Source organism: Rhinoraja longicauda, chromosome 6, assembly GCF_053455715.1.
Source record: "Rhinoraja longicauda isolate Sanriku21f chromosome 6, sRhiLon1.1, whole genome shotgun sequence".
NCBI classification, from domain to species: Eukaryota; Metazoa; Chordata; class Chondrichthyes; order Rajiformes; family Arhynchobatidae; genus Rhinoraja; species Rhinoraja longicauda.
Window position 1 is genome coordinate 79,644,260 of NC_135958.1, and position 22,849 is coordinate 79,667,108.

The 22,849-nt window shown below is 42.6% G+C and overlaps 1 protein-coding gene across 5 annotated transcripts in view; it reads left to right on the forward strand.

The window, feature by feature from the left end:
- The first annotated feature begins 2,537 nt into the window (after positions 1 to 2,537).
- cep112 (centrosomal protein 112) overlaps positions 2,538 to 22,849 on the forward strand; it is a 289,566-nt gene continuing 269,254 nt past the window's right edge. For all 5 annotated transcript variants that reach the window (XR_013547414.1, XM_078401444.1, XM_078401446.1 and 2 more), the window contains exon 1: positions 2,538 to 2,588. The gene's annotated coding sequence lies outside the window, so the exon portion shown is untranslated. The remainder of the gene's footprint in view (positions 2,589 to 22,849) is intronic.

A 22,849-nucleotide genomic window follows, 5' to 3' on the forward strand; every position in this document is an offset into this window, starting at 1 on the left:
TAAATGGCTTGTAATTATCACAGCATCAATTGCACTTTGGTTGACATGTGAAATCATCACAGTTTTTAAAATCTATCTTAATTAGCTCAAAATCTTACTTTCTTTGACATGCAATGTGTTCTAGGATACTTGAATCAATACTCTTTTTTTCACAAATCTGTTTTTCATCATTGTGGCCATACTTGTGCATGCGACAATAAATTCAACTTGACTTGACTTTCTCGTTTATGACTTAGCCTGCTTGAAACAGGTAGGGGAAAGGGCAAAAAACCCACTTTGTTTTACCCATCCAGTATATTTATGGTTCTTCAGCACCTTGCCAAATGACTACTCTTCCTAGATCGGATGGCACAGTGGCGCAATCAGTAGAACTGCTGCATCACTGTCTGTGTGGAGTCTCAGTGTTGCATTTTGGGAAGTCAAACTGGGGCAAGTCCTTCACAGTCAATGGCAGGAACATGTGGAGTGTTGTAGAATAGAGGGATCTAGGAGTGCTGGTGCATAGCCGCCTTGAAAGTGGCACCCCTGACTCTCTTGATTTTCTGGCATGTTGCTGGTGTAATTTCAACGTGAAGATTGATCCAAAAAACGAATTAAGTTTGATCAACAATTTTTTGTTCCGTAGTACTCTTTCTCCAGGATCATTTTCCAATGGCCCAATGTTCATTCTAAGCTATCCCATTTGCCTTTGTTTGGTCCATATCCTTCTAAACCTTTCCTATCTATCTACCTGCCCATGCCACTTTTAAATGTTGTTTTAGTACCTGCCTTAACTACCTCCTCTGGTAGCTCGTTCAACCATTCACAGGTTCCCATCAAATCTTGCCCGTCACCTTAAATCTAAGTCTTCTAGTTCTTGAGGAAGGACATTCTTGCTATTGAGGGATGCAGCATAGGTTCACGAGGTTAATTCCCGGAATGGCGGGACTGTCATACGTTGAAAGACTGGAGCGACTGGGCTTGTATACTCTGGAATTTAGAAGGATGCGAGGGGATCTTATTGAAACATATAAGATTCTTAAGGGATTGGACACTCTAGAGGCAGGAAACATGTGCCAGATGTTGGGGGAGTCCCGAACCAGGGGCCACAGTTTAAGAATAAGGGGTAGGCCATTTAGAACAGAGATGAGGAAAATCTTTTTCACTCATAGAGTTGTGAAGCTGTGGAATTCTCTGCCTCAGAAGGCAGTAGAGGCCAATTCTCTGGATGCTTTCAAGAGAGAGTTAGATCGAGCTCTTAATGATAGCAGAGTCAAGGGATATGGGGAGAAGGCAGGAACGGGGTACTGATTGTGCATGATCACCCATGATCACGGTGAATGGTGGAGCTGGCTCAAAGGGCCGAATGGCCTACTCCTGCACGTATTACCTATTGATTCCTCTACCCTGGGTGAATGCCTGTGCGTTCACTCTATTTATTCTCCTTGTGATTTTATGCACCAAATAAAGTATGAAGAAGGGTTCTGACCCTTGATGGGCCGAATGGCCTAATTCTACTGCTATCACTTATGACCTTATGACCCAAAATGGCGCCTGACCATTTCCCTCAAAATCCTGCCTGACCTGCTAAGTTACTTCAGAACTTTGTGTTTTTATACAAGTATTGTTCGGTTATCGGTATATATAAATATAACAATGGTTTCGCTCAACACTTCCGCTCAGTCTGTCTAGGCCTCCGCGATCTCTCAGTTGCTTAACACTTTAACTCCCCCTCCGATTCGGACTTTTCTGTCCTGGGCTTCCTCTACTGTCAGAGTGGGGCCCAACGCAAATTGGAGGAACAGCACCTCATATTTAGCTTGGGGCAGTTTACAACCCATCAGTATGAATATGCATTTATCTAATTCAAGTAACCCATGCTTTCCCTCTCTCTCTCCATCCCTCCCCCACCCTAGTTCTCCCACCAGTTTCACTGTCCTCCTGATTAGGTAGCTAATACTATATTTTCTTGATCAGCGAATGCTATGATCTGTCGTTTTCACGCCTTACCCTTCCATAATCTGTAATCTCCCTCTCCCCTGGCTCTCAGTCTGAAGAAGGGCCGCAACCAGAAACGTCACCCATTCCTTCTCTTCTCTTCTCTTCTCCCCAGAGATGCTGCCTGTCTTGCTGAATTACTCCAGCATCTTCGGTGTAAATTAGCAGACGGCAGTTCCTTCCTACATATGTCTGCTGCCTGACCTGCTGAGTTACTTCAGAACTTTGTGTTTTTATACCAGTATTGTTCGGTTACATGATATGACAATTAAACACTCTCGATTCCTTCATTGTTTGGCCATTGATTGATCACTCCCTCGGTCGGTACGAGTCTTATTTCCAATGCTCTCACCTCCAACTGGCGAGTGAAGGCGCCGTCAGGGGATGGGCGGAGAAGGCTGGTCTCCATGGCGACCCGAGCGACAGTTGGTGAGAATGCGTCATCAGTAGGTGCCGGCGGCGCGAGCGGTTGGCGGTTTGAACGTTGGCGCCGGGGTTCGGGCCGGAGCGGCGGCCGAACGTAGGTGGGGAGAGGAGGCGGCGGCGGCGGCGGAGGAAGAGGCGGGTGGAGAGAGGCGACCGGGCCACGGTCACCCCGCCCCTCAGCGCATGTAAGTCACCGCTTGTGCCCGTGAGGCCTGCGCCCGGCACGGTTAGAACGGTGGGAAGCGGGCAGTCAGTCGGTTTGCTGATCACGGGTCATGTTCGCAGTCACGCCGAGGCTAGGGCTTTGCAGACGGAGATAAAGAGACATTGCTGCCGGGGGAAGAAATGTCATCATGGAGAATGAAACGAGTAGCTTGTGGAAAACCCAAAGTGTTGGAGTAACTTAGCGGGTCAGGCAGCATTTGCGGATGGACGAACAACGTTTTGGGTCGGGACCCTTCTTCAGATTGTAGTTGAGAGGAGAAAGCTGGAAGAGAGGTGGAAGCGGGACAAAGCCTGGCAAGTGATGGGTGGATAGACACAAAATGCTGGAGTAACTCAGCGGGACAGGCAAGTCTGTTTGAAGAAGGGTTTCGATCCGAAACGTCACCCATTCTTTCTCTTCAGAGATGCTACCTGTCCCGCTGCGATACTGCAGCACCTTGTGTCTATCTGGTATATAAACCAGCACCTGCTGTTCCTTCCAACACAAGTGATAGGTGGATACTGGTGAAGGGAGTTTAGTTGGTAGATGGGTGGACAAAGTCCAGGGGTGAAAAGTAGGCATAAGTATTCAGAGAGTGATGGAAGAGGAATGAAATATAAAGCTAGAGGGAGGGACATCGGGGAAGGGGGTGATGGAGGGGGAGGAGGGGTGGAAAGAGAGCAGAAACATAGAAAATAGGTGCAGGAGTATTCCATTCGGTCCCTCGAGCCAGCACTGCCATTCAATATGATCATGGCTGATCATCCTAAATCAGTACCCCCTTCCAGCCTTTTCCCCATATCCCTTGATCCCCTTAGCCCTAAGAACTAAATCTAACTATCTCTTGAAAACATCCAGTGAATTAGCCTCCACTGCTTTTTGTGGCAGAGAATTCTACAGATTCACAACTCTCTGGTTGAAAAGTTTTTCCTCATCTCAGTCCTAAATGGCCTACCCCTTATTCTTAAATTGTGACCCCTGGTTCTGGACTCTCCCAAAATCAGGAACATTTTTCCTGCATCCTGTCCAATCCTCTAAGAATTTAAAATATTTTTCTATAAGATCCCCTCTCATCCTTCTAAATTCAAGCACAGTCGACCCATTCTTTCATCATTCGTTAGTCCCACCATCCCGGGAATTAACCTGGTGAACCCACGCTGCACTCCCTCAATACAAGAATGTCCCTCAAATTAGGAGACCAAAATTGCACACAATACTCCAGGTGCGGTCTCACTAGAGCCATCTACAACTACAGTAGGACCTCCTTGCTCCAAAACTGAGATCCTCTCGCTTGACTTGGCTTTCTTCACTGCCTGCTGTATCTGCATGCTTACTTTCAGTGACTGATGTCAAGCACACCCAGGTCTCGTTGTACCTCCCCTTCTCCGAATCCGACACCATTCAGATAACAATCTGCCTTCCTGTTCTTGCCACCAAAGGGAATAACCTCACATTTATCCACATTATACTGCATCTGCCATGCTTCTGCCCACTCACCCAACCCTGCAGCCCCATAGTATCCTCCTCGCAGCTCACACGCAGATCATCCGTAAACTTAGAGATGTTACATTTAATTCCCTTGTCTGAATCATTAATATATATTGTAAACAACTGGGGACCCAGCACTGAGCCTTGCGGCACCCACTAGTCCCTACCTGCCATTCTGAAAAGGACCTGTTAATTCCTACTCTTTGCTTCCAGTCTGCCAACCAGTTTTCTATCCATGTCAATACCATGTGCTCTAATTTTGCACACTAATCTCTTGTGTGGGACCTTGTCAAAAACTTTTTGAAAGTCCAGATACACCACATCCACTAACTCTCCCATATCCATTCTACTTGTTACATCCTCAAAAAAATCCAAAAGATTAGTCAAGCATGATTTCCCCTTCATAAATCCATGCTGACTTTGACCGATCCCGTCACTGCTTTCCATTTGCGCTGATATCACATCTTTAATAATCAACTCCAGCATCTTCCCCACTACTGATGTAAGGCTGACAGGTCTATAATTCCGTGTTTTCTCTCTGCCTCCTTTCTTAAAAAGTGGAGTTACATTGGCTATCCTCCAGTCCACAGGAACTGATCCAGAGTCGAGAGAACATTGGAAAATCAAAGGTATCACAAAATACTGGAGTAACTCAGCAGGTCAGGCAGCATCTAGGAGAGAGGGAATGGTGACGTTTCGGGTCGAGACCCTTCTTCAGACCTTCAATTTGTACCAGCATCTGCAGTTGCTTTCCTGCAGAACATTGGAAAATAATCATCAATGCATCCATGATTTCAAGGGCCACCTCCTTGAGTACTCTGGGATGCAGACCATCAGGCCCTGGGGATTTATCTGCCTTCAGTCCTAACAATTTACCTAACACCATTTTCTGATGCAGTATAATTGGAGAAATGGTGTGCACTGTGGTGGGGGGCACATGATGGAAAGAGGGGGAAAGGAGGGAAGATGGTGTTACTTAAAATTGAAGAATTCAGCGTTCATACCATTAGGTTGTATGCTACCCAAGCGGAATATGAAGCGCCGTGGAGGCCCAGGCTGTAGCTTGTGATTGTCTTTGGGGAAAGAAATTGACACACAAATAATGGTAACACAACATGTCTAGAGTATTCAAATAGCCAAAAGAAACGAGGAATAGTTTAAAATAGTATTGTGGAAGTTAATGGAACTGATGTATTAATACCCTAGACCTGATCAACTAGGGTTTTGAAGGAAGTGAGCGAAGATGCTCCAACAATTTTCCACTAGAGTGGAGCTCTTTAGGACAAATTGCTTAACACGTGGTGCCTATGCTTCTGACCGAAGTATCCCCATATCCTCCGAGTTCAAGTTGCAATTTGGTTACTGATGCATACAAGAGGACGGGCCTTATATTTGATGTCTGCGAAATGCATCCTCTACCTACATGCCTTTATTGTACAGCACTGCCCTCCAACAAATATTTGTGATCAGGCCTTGGACCATTTCTCAGCAAAAGCAGACACCCGTGAAACCTGTTGTATGCATGTGATATTTTTACCTATCTCTGCAAACTTTTCCAAATCCACTGGAAGGATAAGTGAATCAATGTCATTGTCCTCTCCCAGCTAACATCTCTAGTATTGAGACCCTAATTTCACTAATTTGACTCGCATGGGCAGACCTCACTCACATGCTAGACACCAATTGCTAAACAGACACTTTATTCTGAACTTTGACACATGTACAGATTACCAGGCAGCATGAGGACACAGGAAATGATTCAAGGACATTCTTAAACTTTCCATGTGGAAAATGCAACAAGCCCATTGATTCTTGAGAATCCCTGGCTGCAGAAAAAGGAGCTTTTGGCATGTCATTGGGATCCTGAGGCAATATTTTTGAAGCGTAAGAAATCTGAAGTGTAAGCAAACTTCCCTTTTATAGAAGGGAAATTATGTTTGATAGATTTGTTCATTCTTCACGTTATATCTAACAGAATATATGAGTGAGAGATTACAATGCAATGTTTTGGGAATAATGTATTATTATGGATTGAGGATTGGTTAACAGACAAATTCAAGAAATAAACTGGTAATATTCTAGGTAGTCACTAGAGGTGTGCTATTGGTATTGGGGGATCCCAGTTTGTCACAATCTATAGGTATCAATTGAGTTTGGTATCTCAACTGAGCATGTGCAGGTCATAGGTCACATGGGATTAAACATTCTTGCCAGCCGATCTGCGTGTAAACAGACTTTTGTTTCATCCGTATTTTCCAGTTTTGCTTTGTAGAGGTAAGAAAATACTGCTTTACTCCAATTGCATTGAGCTTAGGTGGGACCATATCTGGGTATTCCTACTAGTTTGAATATCTTGTGGTCACAGTACCCATCAGGAGAAAGATTACAGGGATACATTTTCCTGCCTTCTCCCCATAACCCTTGACACCTGTTCTAATCAAGAATTTGTCTATCTCTGTCTTTAAAATATCCACTGACTTGACCTCTACAGCCCTCTGTGGCAATGAGTTCCACAGATTAACTGCCCTCTGACTAAAGAAGTTCCTCCTCGCCTCTTTTCTAAAAGAGTGTCCTTTAATTCTAAAGCTATGACCTCTAATCCTAGATTCTCCCACCAGTAGAAACATCCTTTCCACATCCACTCTATGTCTTTCATTATTCTGTAAGTTTCAATGAGATCCCCCCTCAACCGTCTAAACTCCAGCAAGTAGAGGCCCTATGTTGTCAAGTGCTCATCATATGCTAACCGGTTCATTCCTGGGATCATTCATGTAAACCTCCTCTGGACCCTCTCCAGAGCCAGCACATCTTCCTTAGATATGGGGCCCACATTTACTCACAATACCCCAAATGCAGCCTGACAAAGCCTCAGCATTACATCTCTGTTTTTGTATTCCAGTCCTCTTGATATAAATGCTAGCATTGAATTTGCTTTCCTTAGTACCGATTCGACTTGCAAATTAACTTTTTGGAGTGTTGCACCAGCACTCCCAAGTACCTTTGCACCTCCGATTTCTGGATTCTCCATTTAGAAAATAATCTACGCTTTTATTCTTATTACCAAAATACACGATTCTGCACTTTGCTACACTAAATTTCATCTGCCACTTCTCTGCCCACTCTCCTAAACTGGCCAGGTCCTTCTGCAGAGTCCTTGCTTCCTCTACACAGCCTGCCCCTCCACCTATCTTAGCATCATCTGCAAACTCAGCCACAAAGTCTTCAATCCCCTTATCTAAATCATTAATATACTATGTGAAGAGAAGCGGCCGCAGCACCGACCCTTGCGGAACTCCACTAGTCACTTGCAGCCAACCTGAAAAAGTGCCTTTTATTGCAACTCTTTGCCATCTGCCATCCGACCAACCAGCTATCCATTTAATACCATGGGCTATCATCTCCCCTAGCAGCCTGACATGCGACACCTTATCGAAGGCCCTCTGAAAATCTAGAAAAAAACATCTACAGCCTCCCCTCTGTCTGTCCTGCTATTAACTTTCTGAAAGAACTCCAGCAGAATTGTCAGGCAAGCTCTTCCCTTCACAAAACCATGCTGACTTTGGCCTATTTTATCGTGAGCTTCTAAGTACTGCATAACCTCATCCTTTATAATTGACTCTAAAATCTTACCAACCATCGAGGTCAGGTAACCGGCCTATAGTTTCCACTCTTCTGCTTTGCTCCCTTCTTGTACAGCGGGGTGATATTCGCAATTTTCAGATATCTTGGATCTGTACACTGTAAATGGATCGATTGTAATCATGTATTATCTTTCTGCTGACTGGTTGGCACGCAACAAAAGCTTTTCACTGTACCACAGTACATGTAACAATAAACTGAACTGTACTGATGTTGGAACAATAGTTTAATCTTGAATCTATGTTGAGATAACCAGAAGTGTATCTGTGTGGTATTCAAGTTGGTTGCTGGACAAGACTCGATGTACTGTCATTAAACTTTAATTTTATATTCTACTGCCTATGCTCTGGAGTACTGCTGTTCAACATGAAGAGATCAGAAACGTAACTAACAAAGGAAGGTTTTGGGAAAAATGAGCACACTCCAAAACCTGTGGTTAGAGTTTGTGCTTATGGGTGTAAATGCTCCTTAGTCCGTTAATGGAACTAAATTTTGTACGCAGAGATTCTGAACTCAAAAGTATATTTTGAGACAAGATGAAACTGTCGAAGAAATATGAAACAGAGCGTGTGATAGGAAGATTTTATTCCTTTCCTGGCAAAGTGCAAACTCATTAGATTTGATCATTGCATTTAGCTGGAGGAAATGGCAATTGTAAAATTCTAGGTCATTGGTGAGATCTCATCTGAGAATTTATCAGTGTCATTGTTGAGGGGAGTACGTTAATGCACCGAGAGTGGTTCAGAGAAGATTTCGAAGATTAATACCCGCAGTTCTTTCCGACACAGAGGTTAAGGATAGGTTGGACAGGCTAGGCTTCTGCTAGGGTGGCGAGTGGGGAGAAAGTTCAATGAGAACCTTCATTACTTTGTCAAAATGGCTTGCTGGTTCATTAATATCTTTCACAAATTGAAATATGACAAGTATAAGATATATTCTGTTTGTTTAAAACACTTTCATTGTAACATCATGAAAGAAAGTCATAAGTGACAGAAGATAAACATAATGTGCTGGATTAACTCAGCGGTCAGGCAGCATCTCTGGAGAAAAATGATGGTGTAGTTGGGGAGGGGAGGGGAATGTAAGTAGAAGTTATTTAAAATTAGATAATTCAATGTTCATACTGATGGGTTGTAAGCTACCCAAGTGAAATATGAGGTGTTTCTCCAATTTGCCTGTGACCTTATTCTGGCCATAGAAGAGGCCCAGGACAGAAAGGTCAGTATGGGAATGCCCTCTTCTTCCACCCTAGTCATTTTGACAGTTCCGCAGTTCCGCAGTTCTCCACATTGTTTTCCTCTTGAGATCACACCTTCCCTAGCCAATAATGGGCTTGCCAGGCAGCTTCCTGCTTGAGGTCATTTGTGGCTGGCCCTGATTGATCTTGGTCTTATCTCGCCTCCACTTCTTCACCCCTCACACCCCCTACTTTCAGTCTGAAGATGGGTCCTGACCCAAAACGGCACTCAACCTTTTTCTCCAGAAATACTGCCTTACCCCCTGAGTTACTCCAGCACCTTATGTCTATCTTTGGTATAAACCAAAATCTGCAGTTCCTTGTTTTTGCATATAGTTATACAGTTCAGTACCTTGGAGATAGTCCCCTACCTCTCTAAACCCCTCTTATACATCTGTTTAAATGTCTTTGAAAAGTCATAATTGTATCTGCTTACAGAGATGTAGCGGATACAATCTTGACTACCCACTGAGTGAAAAAGAATGCTATGATGTGATGGTGTTGAAGAGGGTCCAGAGGAGGTTTACGAGAATGATTGTGGAGATAATTGGGTTAATGGGTATGATGAGCTTTTGGCACCACTGGGCCTGTACTTGCTGGAGACTGGATGAAGAGAGACCTCATTGAAACATACCAAATAGTGAAAGGCCTGTATAGAATGGATGTGGAGAGGATATTTCCATTAGTGGGAGAGTCTAGGACCAGAGGGCACTGCCTCGGAATAAAAGGATGTACCTTTAGGAAGGAGATGAGGAATTTCTTTAGTCAGAGGGTGGTGAATCTGTAGAATTCATTGCCACAGATGGCTGTCATTGGGTAGTTTTAAAGCAAATAATTGAAAGATTCGTGAATAAGCAAGATGTTCGGCACAGACATTGTGGATCTGTTCCTTTGTTGTACTGTTCTATTGTGCAGATCATGGTATTCTTTATAATGTTTCAGCAGCAGTTAATACTTGCCTCATTGTATGTCACCAGAAACAGTTGGTCCATTGCTCATTGCCGATGATAGCCAAGAAGACCATTTTGTTTTCTTCCAGATTTGCAAAAATGTATATAACTTGAATTGAAATTCTCATCTGCTGGTGGAATTTGAATGTGTTCCCAGATCCTTTTTCCCTGTAATGCTATCGTATCCCATGACCTAATGTTAGTTAAACAAATCATTCCTACAAATCGCTGGTCTTGCAGATTATTTAATTTTAGTTTTGAATTACCTTGCATACATACTAATTTCTTTTTTCAGCTCTTCCCTCCTACGAAGTATATCTTTAGCCTTGTGTATTTACATCTGTCTGGATGGTCATGGTGCATATTAATGCACCTTTCATTCCAGAAAATGGTATGTTGCATGGTTAATACATCATCCTGAGGATGTGAGGTTTTTTTCTTTGTGCTTTTGTACCAATGCCATGATATCTTAAATACCAGGTTTCCTTGATTTTTAGATATTAAAAGGATCACAGGATTAGGAATTAAAGCAGAAAATGGCACTGATAGATCAGTCATAATCACCTTGAATTGTGGAGGAGGCATACTCCTATTTCTTTTATGATTATTGTTTTAATTTTACTTTTGTCCCATGATGTTAATTGCGACATATTGTAGGAACCTTGATTTTCATTTTGCGACTAATCCTAATCTATCCTTTTGTAAATATTGCACGGTTTTCCTAAATTAGTTTTCATAAATTAAGTTTAATCTTAATGTCAGCCTGCATTCTTTTGTCAGTGAGATGATTATATGGAGTCACAATGGGCACCTAGCTTTTTCTTTCTTTTGTATTTGCATTTAGAATATTTGTGCTGGCATAAAAATCTGAACTGTTCCAAAAATAATCTGTGCTTTTGCTGATCCAGTGATACAGAACAAACATTATATTGCCAAATCTCCTTGAAAATTGCTCCACAGAAAAAAACAATGTTTTGCAACCATATGGTTTTCATTTAGGGTAGACACAAAATGCTGGAGTAACTCAGTGAGATTTTATTTACCTAGTTTGTCAGAATTTATACATAGTTAAATTTGGTTTTCTATAAATATTAAATCTTAAGTTGTGCATTTCTCACGATATTTTTTATCTAGATAGTGGGTCAAATATAATGGCACACAACTTTATTGCTTGCTTGTTTATGGGGTGTATAGGGAATGCTCTGAAAAGTTGAAAGCTGCACAACAATGTGAAAAATTGTAACAAGAGAGGAAATAGTTTGAATATAAAATTTCGCCATGTGGTCTCCAACCCCTGCTTTAGTTTGGAGGGTGAGGAAAGAATTTAAGATCATTGACTCCAATGAAGAAACCTTGCTTTTCTTTCCATTAATCCCTGGTACCTGAATCCTGGAAGGTTGATTGCCCCTCCCCCTCCCCCCACTTGTGTAAAGTGATTTTTCACTTTAAAATGGCCAAATATATGTTTTTGCTGTAAAAAGGTCTAAATCGCTTAATGTCAGTTGAGCTATTTTCATTTTATTTCCCCCTCCTCTCTGTTTCAGTTTCGATGAATTATCAATCCGAAACTCACATTTGCACATTTGACTGAGTTGGAAAGGAAGAATAGTTTGGGATTTGTACAATGTATTTTGCGTGTCCTGCGTCTCAAAGTCCTTTGTGGTAAAAATTACATTTCTGAGGTATTTGGGTCTTTCTCCTTGGAAGGAAAAAAAAATCCCATTTGTACTGTGTAGTTTGAGTTACAGATTGAAAATGACTTGGCATCTGTGCACAGAGCCTGGCCCTCAGCTGCTGAATTTGAATATTTTAAGAGCAGAATATCTAGGAGGTTCAACATCATCCTTGAGCAATTTTTCAATGTGTCTTTTGACGTTCCAGTGAAATTAAAATTTGCAATGGCAGCAAATGTAAAATGGTCCCTTGCATTCTGGAGTCAGCTGATTCAATTTTCGTTCCTACTTTGGGAGTGGTCTGTCCCTTATCCTTTGTTGCCTCTGTTTAGTTCGACTGCTAATCAGCTTTGGATACAGTCAGGCAGTACAGAAACTGACCACTCAGTCCAAGTCATGCATGCTGACCAAGGTGCCTTCCTGATCTAGTCCCATTTGCCAACATTTAGCAATATCCCTCGCATTCTTTCTTATCCATGAACATATTCAAATGTCTTTAGAATTTTGGAATTGTAACCCCTCTCACTGCTTCCTCTTGTAGCTCATTCCATATATCCACCACCCTCTGTGTGAAAACAAACCTGTGGCCTGACTGCCAGAGACCCGGTTCGATCCTGACTAGGGATACTGTCGCTATGGAGTTTGTACGGTCTTCTTGTGGCTGTGTCGGTTTCCTCCAGGTGTTACGGTTTCCTCCCATATTCCAAAGATGTGCAGGTTTGTAGGTTAATTGGCTTCTGTAAATTGTCCCTAGGGTGTAGGATAGGTGATCGATGGTCGGTGCGGACTCGGTGAGCGGAAGGATCTGTTTCTGTGCTGTATCGTTAAGCTCTCAGCTCCCCTTGAAATCTTTACCCTTCTCTCCTCTAGTTTTGGACTCCCTACCTTGGGAAAAGACTGACCATTCTCTGCCCCTCATATTATAAACCTCTATAAAGTCACCCGACAACCTCCTTTGCTCCAGGGAAAACAGTCCTGTTTTATCCACTTTTAATTCCGTCTCTTCAGTCTCAGCAACATTATTGCAAGTTTCTGCACCTTCTCTAACCTCAAAAAATGACAAACCGATTTCATCTTAGCCATTTTTGGCATTTGTTCAGTTCTCTTGTTTTGGGCTGAATCAAAGCTTGGGATTCTACTTGACCTGGTCTTCTGACAACTGGTTGTTTTCAGCACAGACTGACTATTTGCTTTTGGGCCTGCATTGGTCATTTGCACGTAACCATTTTGATTCGCTCTCCAGGCCAGCTTGGCATCCTCCACTCTCTGGAAAGTTCACCCCATCCAAAGTTCTGCTATTCATATCTAAATGTTAAGTTATTAAAGTTGCTATCTTCTATGACTTGTCATTGCTTTTTTGGATTGCTGTTTGGACAGAACTTTAGGATGATTTTCTATATTCAAAAGTACTTAAAAAAAGAGCAGATTCTCTTTGGAGTAATTTTCAAGAGGATTTATCAATACAGTGTTTGTTCTGCACCACATGATCTGTAAAAGCATGCACATGTTTTTTGAACTGCTGCTGGAATTTAGCTATTCATTAGAATTTAGAATAAAGCCAGCACAAGAATATTAAATGTCCAGATGCAAGATTATTATCTCAATGGAGTTAGGTTAGGTAAGGGGGAGGTGCAGCGAGACTTGGGTGTCCTTGTACACCAGTCACAGAATGTTGGCGTACAGGTGCAGCAGGCAGTGAAGAAAGTTAATGGAATGTTGGCCTTCATAACAAGAGGATTTCAGTATTGGAGTAAAGAGGTTCTTCTGTAGTTGTATAGGGCCCTGGTAAGACCACATCTGGAGTATTGTGTACAGTTTTGGTCTCCTAATTGGAGGAAGGACATCCTTGTAATAGAAGCAGTGCAGCTTAGGTTCACGAGATTGATCCCTGGGATGGTGGGACTGACATATGAGGAAAGATTGAAATAACTAGGCTTGTATTCACTGGAGTTTAGAAGGATGAGAGGGGATCTTATAGAAACATATAAAATTATAAAAGGACTGGACAAGCTAGATGCAGGAAAAATATTCCCAACGTTGGGCGAGTCCAGAACCAGGGGCCACAGTCTTAGAATAAAGGGGAGGCCATGTAAAACTGAGGTGAGAAAAAGCTTTTTCACCCAGAGAGTTGTGAATTTGTGGAATTCTCTGCCACAGAGGGCAGTGGAAGCCAAATCACTGGATGGATTTAAGAGAGAGTTAGATAGAGCTCTAGGGGCTAGTGGAATCAAGGGATATGGGGGGAAGGCAGGCACGGGTTATTGATTAGGGACGATCAGCCATGATCACAATGAATGGCGGTGCTGGCTCAAAGGGCCGAATGGCCTCCTCCTGCACCTATTTTCTATGTTTCTATGAATTGTAAATGCATAATTTCTGATCGGTTCTTTGTTTTAATGTATTAGTATACATAAGATAGCAATTCAGCTGGAGCAAGGGTATGTTGCTTTCTAAAGAGCATACAGTGCCCTTCATAATGTTTGGGGCAAAGACCCAAAATCTCATTTTGCGATTTGTAATAGAAAAAATCACATGTGGTTAAAGTGCACGTTGTCAGATTTTAATAAAGGCCATTTTTATACATTTTGGTTTTGCCATGTAGAAATTCCAGCAGTGTTTATACATAGTCCCCCCATTTCAGGGCACCATAATGTTTGGGACACAGCAATGTCGTGTATATGAAAGTAGTTATGTTTAGTATTTTGTTACATATCCTTTGCATGCAATGACTGCTTGAAGTCTGTGATTCATGGACATCACCAGTTGCTGGGTGTCTTCTCTGGTGATGCTCTGCCAGGCCTGTATTGTAGCCATCTTTAGTTTATGCTTGTTTTGGGGGCTAGTCCCCTTCAGTTTTTTCTTCAGCATATAAAAGGCATGCTCAATTGGGTTCAAATCTGGTGATTGACATGGCCACTCTAACAAATTGACCATTTTTTTAGCTTTGAAAAACTCCTTTGTTGCTTTAGCAGTATGTTTGGGATCACTGTCTTGCTGTAGAATGAACCGCCGGCCAATGAATTTTGAGGCATTTGTTTGAACTTCAGCAGATAGGATGTGTCTATACACGTCAGAATTCATTATGCTACTACCATCAGCAGTTGTATCATCAGTGACGATAAGTGAGCCAGTACCTTGAGCAGCCATACATGCCCAGGCCATAACACCCCCACCACCGTGTTTCACAAACTGTAAAACAAGTGTTCTGAACTTAAAGAAAGGTAACTTTGAGGGTATGAGACGTGAATTGTCCAAGATAGACTGGCAATTTATACTTAAAGGGTTGACGGTGGACATGCAATGGAAGGCATTTAAAGATTGCATGGATGAACTACAACAATTGTTCATCCCAGTTTGGCAAAAGAACAAAACAGGAAAGGTAGTGCATCCGTGGCTAACAAGGGAAATCAAGGATAGTATTAAAACAAAAGATGAAGCATATAAATTAGCCAGAAAAAGTAGCATACCAGATGACTGGGTGAAATTCAGAGTCCAGCAGAGGAGGACAAAGGGCTTAACTAGGAAAGGGAAAATAGATTATGAGAGAAAACTGGCAGGGAACATAAAAACTGACTGCAAAAGCTTTTATAGATATGTCAAGAGAAAAAGACTAGTTAAGACAAATGTAGGTCACTTGCATTCGGATACAGGTGAATTGATCATAGGGAACAAGGAGATGGCAGACCAATTGAACAACTACTTTGGTTCTGTCTTCACTAGGGAAGACATAAACAATCTGCCGGAAATAGCATGGGACCGGGGGTCTAACGAGATGGAGGAATTGAGGGTAATCCAGGTTAGTCAGGAAGTGGTGTTAGGTAAATTAAATGGATTAAAGGCCGATAAATCCCCAGGGCCAGATAGGCTGCATCCCAGAGTGCTTAAGGAAGTAGCCTCAGAAATAGTGGATGCATTAGTGATAATTTTTCAAAACTCTTTAGATTCTGGAGTAGTTCCTGAGGATTGGAGGGTAGCTAATGTAACCCCACTTTTTAAAAAGGGAGGGAGAGAGAAAACGGGGAATTATAGACCAGTTAGCCTAACATCGGTAGTGGGGAAAATGCTAGTGTCAGTTATTAAAGATGTGATAGCATCACATTTGGAAAGTGGTGAAATCATCGGACAAAGTCAGCATGGATTTATGAAAGGCAAATCATGCCTGACGAATCTTATAGAATTTTTCGAGGATGTAACTAGTAGAGTGGATAAGGGAGAACCAGTCGATGTGTTATATCTGGACTTTCAGAAGGCCTTCGACAAGGTCCCACATAGGAGATTGGGGTACAAACTTAAAGCACATGGTATTGGGGGTTCAGTGTTGAGGTGGATAGAGAATTGGTTGGCGGACAGGAAGCAAAGAGTAGGAATAAACGGGTCCTTTTCGGAATGGCAGGCAGTGACTAGTGGGGTACCGCAAGGCTCAGTGCTGGGACCCCAGTTATTTACAATATATATTAATGATTTGGACGAGGGAATTGAATGCAATATCTCTAAGTTTGCGGATGACACGAAGCTGGGTGGCAGTGTTAGCTGCGAGGAGGATGCTAGGAGGCTGCAGAGTGACTTGGATAGATTAGGAGAGTGGGCAAATGCATGGCAGATGCAATATAATGTGGATAAATGTGAGGTTATCCACTTTGGCGGCAAGAACAGGAAAGCAGAGTATTACCTGAATGGTGGCCAATTAGGAAAAGGGGAGATGCAACGTGACCTGGGTGTCGTGGTGCACCAGTCATTGAAAGCAAGCGTGCAGGTGCAGCGTGCAGGTGCAGCAGGCAGTGAAGAAAGCGAATGGTATGTTAGCATTCATAGCAAGAGGATTTGAATATAGGAGTAGGGAGGTTCTGCTGCAGTTGTACAGGGCCTTGGTGAGACCGCATCTGGAGTATTGTGTACAGTTTTGGTCTCCTAATCTGAGGAAAGACATTCTAGCCTTAGAGGGAGTACAGAGAAGGTTCATCAGATTGATCCCTGGGATGGCAGGACTTTCATATGAAGAAAGACTGGATAGACTAGGCTTATACTCGCTGGAATTTAGAAGACTGAGGGGGGATCTTATAGAAACATATAAAATTCTTAAGGGGTTGGAGAGGCTAGATGCGGGAAGATTGTTCCCGATGTTGGGGAAGTCCAGAACCAGGGGTCACAGCTTAAGGATAAGGGGGAAGTCTTTTAGGACCGAGATAAGAAAACATTTCTTCACACAGAGAGTGGTGAGTCTGTGGAATTCTCTGCCACAGAAGGTAGTTGAGGCCAGTTCATTGGCTATATTTAAGAGGGAGTTAGATGTGGCCCTTGTGGCTAAAGGGATCAGGGGGTATGGAGAGAAGGCAGGTACAGGTTACTGAGCTGGATGATCAGCCATGATCATATTGAATGGCGGTGCAGGCTCGAAGGGCCGAATGGCCTACTCCTGCACCTATTTTCTATGTTTCTATGTAACCTGGCCATCCTATTTTTGCGGCTAACCAGTGGTTTGCATCTTGCAATGTCGCCTCTGTATTTCTGTTCATGAAGTCTTCTGTGGACAGTGGTCATTGACAAATCCACACCTGAAGAGTGTTTCTGATCTGTTTGGGGATTTTTCTTTATTATAAAGAGAATTCTTCTGTTATCAGCTGTGGAGGTCTTCTTTAGCCTGCCAGTCCCTTTGCAATTAGTAAGCTCACCAGTGCTCTCTTTCTTCTTAGTGATGTGCTGAACATTTGATTTTGGTACGCCCAAGGTTTGGCTGAGCTCTCTAATAGTTTTATTCTTGTTTCTCAGTCTCATAGTGGCTTCTTTGACTTTCATTGGCACAACTTTGGTCCTCATGTTGATAAACAACAATAAAAGTCTCGAAAGGTGATAGAAAGACTGGAGGAAAGATGAGGTGCTGAGAGCTCTCTTCTACCTGCATTAAGGAGGCAATTAAACACACCTGAGCAATTACAAACACTTATGAAGTCATTTGTCCCAAACATTATGATGCCCTGAAATGGAGGGACTATGTATAAACACTGCTGTAATTTCCACATGGTGAAACCAAAATAAAAATGGCCTTTATTAAAATCTGACAATGTGCACTTTAACCACATTATTTACTTTCTATTACAAATCTCAAATTGTGGAGTGCAGAGGCAAATAAATAAATGATGGGTCTTTGTCCCAAACATTATGGCGGGCACTGCGAGTATCTTGAATTATCTTGTGTAAACTGGGAAATGATGAAATCCAATTGCAGTCACTGGTAAGAGCTTGTGACGCCTATAACTCGCTGCTGCTCTCTAGTGGTAGAATCTCACCCCTACTACAGTATTTAAAGTTTGAGATATCAATGCTATTAAAGTGCAGTGGGCCAGATTGATCTAACACATGTGTCACATGCATTTGTTAATAAATTGCCTTTGGTCTCTTTGCTCTTGCCATAGCTTGATCTAACCAATAGAAAATTACAATTGATATTTGAAGTGTGATTGGCATATTGTAAACTGTGTAGATATCATGCAGCTGCCTATCACATTGCTTCCTGGATATGAGCTTTAATTCAAAGAAAATATGAGGATTTAAAAAAAAAGCAAAGGAGATGGCAGGATGAGCACAAAGTTTGAACATTTTATAATCTTACAGAATACATCACAATACAGAAATTGTGAAGTATAAAAAGATGCTGAATGGGACCAAGGAAATGGATTGGATATCTTTCATTGAAGAACTGCCATGACTGTCTGTTTAAATCTGTAATGTTGTAATACCAAATTAAATATGTGCAAACCATGGTCAATTTAGCATTTTTTTTGATTATTTGTGTCAGAATACTGAGATGTTGTGGAGATCCATTAAATCACTGTTGAAGGCTAAGATCATGTTTCTCTTGTGTCAGGGCCTGGTGGGTTTAGAGTGCTGGGAGGCCAAATCAAATATGGTCCTCTGATTCACAGATGGGGTGGAAACCAAAACTAATATTTACGAAACCTTGCTTTTGGTTTGTTTGTTGTGCTTTGATAACAAGGAATGTTGTTTATTCACATTATTGTGATCGCCCTGGAATTTAAATTTTTTTTTCTTGTTAATCAGTGATGCCTCTATTCATAAATTAATTCTCAAGAATGTTGGATCTTTTGATGTGGAATCAAACTCTCTTGTGGCATTCACAGTATTTATAAGGTACCAATATATTTCACTCATGATCACAGACGAGCACCAGGCCTAAATCTCCACAGCCTCCAACCTTATGGTTTCTCAGCCCCGCAGACCCCCGGTTTTACCTTCTCCCCAAAATCCACAAACACAACTGCCCTGGCAGAACAATTGTTTCTGCCTACTCCTGTCCCACGGAAATGATTTCCAAGTATCTCAACTCCATCCTATCCCCCCCCCCTCCCCAGTCCAATCTCTCCCGACCTATGTCCAAGATACTTTGCATGCCCTTCGTCTCTTTAATGACTTCCGCTTTCCGAGCCCTCAGTTTCTTCCTTGACTGCAGAACCATCCAATTTCCCTCTACTAACACTCTACTCCACCTAGCGGAGCTGGTCCTCATTCTCAATAACTTCTCCTTTGACTCCTCCCACTTCCTCCAAGTCCAAGGCACAGCAATGGGCACCCGCATGGGCCCCAGCTATGCCTGCCTCCTTATAGGGTAGGTTGAACAATCCCTGGTCCAGGCGTACACTGGCCCTATCCCCGAACTCTATCTCTGTTTCGTTGATGACTGCATCGGTGCTACCTCCTGCACCCATGCAGAACTCATGGAGTTCATCAACTTCACCACCAATTTTCATCCTGCGCTCAAATTTACTTGTACCATCTCCGACACCTACCTCCCCTTTCTTGATCTCACAGTCTCCATCACAGGAAATAGATTATTGACTGACGTCTATTACAAACCCACTGACTCTCGCAACTATCTCGTCAATACTTCTTCCTATCCTGCTTTCTGCAAAGACTCTATCCCCTACTCCCAATTCCTCCGTCTACGCCGCATCTGTGCCCAAGATGAGGTGTTCCATACTAGAACATCCGAGATGTCCTCATTCTTTAAGGAATGGGGTTTCCCCTCTCCCATCATAGAGGGGGCCCTCACTCGTGTCTCCTCGGTACCCCGCATCTCTGCCCTTGATCCCCCTCCCCCTTGTCGCAACAGAGACAGTCCTCCTAGTCCTTACTTTCCATCCCATCAGCCGTCGCATACAACACATAATCCTCCGTAATTTCCTCCACCTCCAACGGGATCCCACCACTAGGCACATTTTCCCATCTCCACCCCTTACTGCCTTCCCACCCAAACCACCCCCTCCCCAGGTACCTTCTCCTGCAACCGCAGAAGATGCAACACCTGTCGCTATACCTCCTCCCTCGACAGTTCTTTCAGGTTAGGCAGAGGTTCACTTGCACCTCCTCCAACCTCATCTACTGTATCAGTTGGTCAAGATATGGACTTGAACATCGGCAAGACCAAACGCAGACTGAGCGATTGTTTCGCGGAACACCTTCGCTGACCCCGCGTGAACCAACTTGATCTCCCGGTTGCTGGACACTTTAATTCTCCTTCCCATTCCTGCACAGACAAATTGGAGGAACAGCATCTCGTATTTTGCTTGGGCAGCTTACAGCCCATTGGTATGAATATTGATGTCTCTCACTTCAGATAGCCCCGGCATTCCTTCTCTCTATCCCTCCTCCACCCAGTCACACTAGCTTCTCATTTTCACCCTACAAACAGCCTGTTTCCTTTATCATTGTTACTTTTTTGCACACCTTTCATTCATTGTTCTTTATCTCTCCACATCACCGCCTACATCTCTTGTTTCCTTTGTCCCTAACCAGTCTGAAGAAGGGTCTTGACCTGAAACGTCACCCATTCCTTCTCTTCAGAGATGCTGCCTGTCCCGCTGTTACTCCAGCTTTTTGTGTCTATTTCACTCAAAAGCCATCTTTTGAAAATACCAAATGTTTACATAATTTTCACCTAAAATTCAAAAAGAAAAAATTAACCTTGCATAGATGTGTCTGCCAGACAAAAATAAGGACAGCCCAGATAATCTATTTTAGTTATGCTGTTTGAAGTTTAACGATTAGAGAATTTTATGTCAGAACTGTGTTAGCTGAAAGGGCAGGATAGATTTTCTTTTGTGTTCCTGTAAAAAAAAACTTGATCCTGCAGCTCTCTCTTTATGTTGTTTGCCACGATTACACGCTCAACAGAACATTGTGAACTGACAGTGATGCCATTTTCATTCCACTTTATGTGAACCTTCACAACAGGCAAAGCTGACTCATTTCTATTGGTGCATCACCTGAGACTCTGGGTCATATCATATCATATCATATCATATCATATCATATATATACAGCCGGAAACAGGCCTTTTCGGCCCACCAAGTCTGTGCCGCCCAGTGATCCCCGTACATTAACACTATCCTACACCCACTAGGGACAATTTTTACATTTACCCAGCCAATTAACCTACATACCTGTACGTCTTTGGAGTGTGGGAGGAAACCGAAGATCTCGGAGAAAACCCACGCAGGTCACGGGGAGAACGTACAAACTCCTTACAGTGCAGCACCCGTAGTCAGGATCGAACCTGAGTCCGGAGACTGCACTGACGGAGCGCTGCATTCGCTGTAAAGCAGCAACTCTACCGCTGCGCTACCGTGCTATCAGAGTAGTTGAGGGCTTAGTTGGAGGCTGGAGGCAGTCTGACAGAGAGAACTGAGGTATAGTATAACTACTAGTTATGAGAATTATGTTTAATTTAAGGAAGGCTTGTTAACAATGTTGGCCATGCAATTAATTGTGGAAACATTGATGTGCTATATTTGCAGCTTCTGAAGTCCAACTGCCGAAGTAAACAGTTGTGTTTTATATTGTGCAATATTTCTAAGTTAGGAAGTAAAAGTGGAACTTGGCCCTTCTGTTCAGAAGAAACGACAAAAAAAAACTCCATTGGTCATGAAACTGGGTTGTGTAAAAGTTCCAGGGAAAAGAAAGTAATTATTTCTCAAAAAACAAAATAAAAGCAACACCTGCAAACAGTAAACTCAAGAAGAGATGGCAGAAGTAGGACATGCAGTACACAGAAAAACTTGTAAAGTATCATACTAAAATAAAGTGCCAAACGTTTTTGGTATTTGCTTGGAAAGTTTGGGTATGTTCTTCAAGGCTGATAATTAGTTAGAGACAACTGGTTGCATTTGTACTGGCTATAGTGATTTTTGAATGTCCTCTTAATACATGCAAACAGTGTTACCTGAGCAATGTGAGCAAATTTGTTCGTGGAACATTGCACAAGAGATGTCCCAGTTGATGAAATTGTGTACTTAAAAGAACACTGAACTTGGCACTATCCAAAATGAAAATTACAAGTAGTGTGGAGGTGAGTTTATTGGGCAAAATCTTAGCGACATTAAATATGACATGTACCATGTCTTCTCCATCAGGACATGGTCGCACGTGAGCTAAGGACAGCTAGGTCACACGATTGCAAAAGGCCAGATGTCTGTTTGTGTCTGGAAAATTGTGCAGCTTTTGTCTATTTATTTAAAGCAGCATACTGATACTGATATAGTAATTAAATTAGACAGCTGGTACCAGTTTGCTGAAGTCAATAGGCTTTGCTTGAAGAATTATTGTCCATGGTTTGCTTGGAGGCAAGGACAGACATCCACCGCACCGGAGATACTACATACTGTTTAAGCTAATGATGGTATTTAGGAATGCAGATTAGTGATTAATTGAAAGATACAGCATGGAAACAGATCCTTCGGTCCACCATTGATCACCTGTTCACAGCATGTTATCCCACTTGATCATCCACTCCCTATCCACTGAGGTATGGAAGGAAGCCGAGCACCTGGAGGAAACCTACAGGGTCACAAGAAGAATGTGCAAACTCCAGACAGATTACACCCAATGTCAGGATTGAACCAGTGTTTCTGGCACTGTGCAGCAGCAGCTTCTACCAGCTGCACCACTGTGCTGCCCTTTGCTGTAGGTGCTACCATAGCAAAGGATTGTAGTGAGTTTGCAACAATTAAAAGCTCATGGTATTATAATGTGTGGAACTTGCAATAAATTGCTTCATTATGGCCAAGATATTTGCAGGTCCAAATTTTGATATGTCCTTCTGAGGAATATGATATCCTATTGTAAACATTCTCAAAATCGTGGCAAATTCCAGGAGTAATGAGCTGAACTGTGGCACTTAATAGTAAGGAAGTTCTACCTCTTATTTGTAAACTACACCCAGAAACAAGCAAGATAGGCTGAA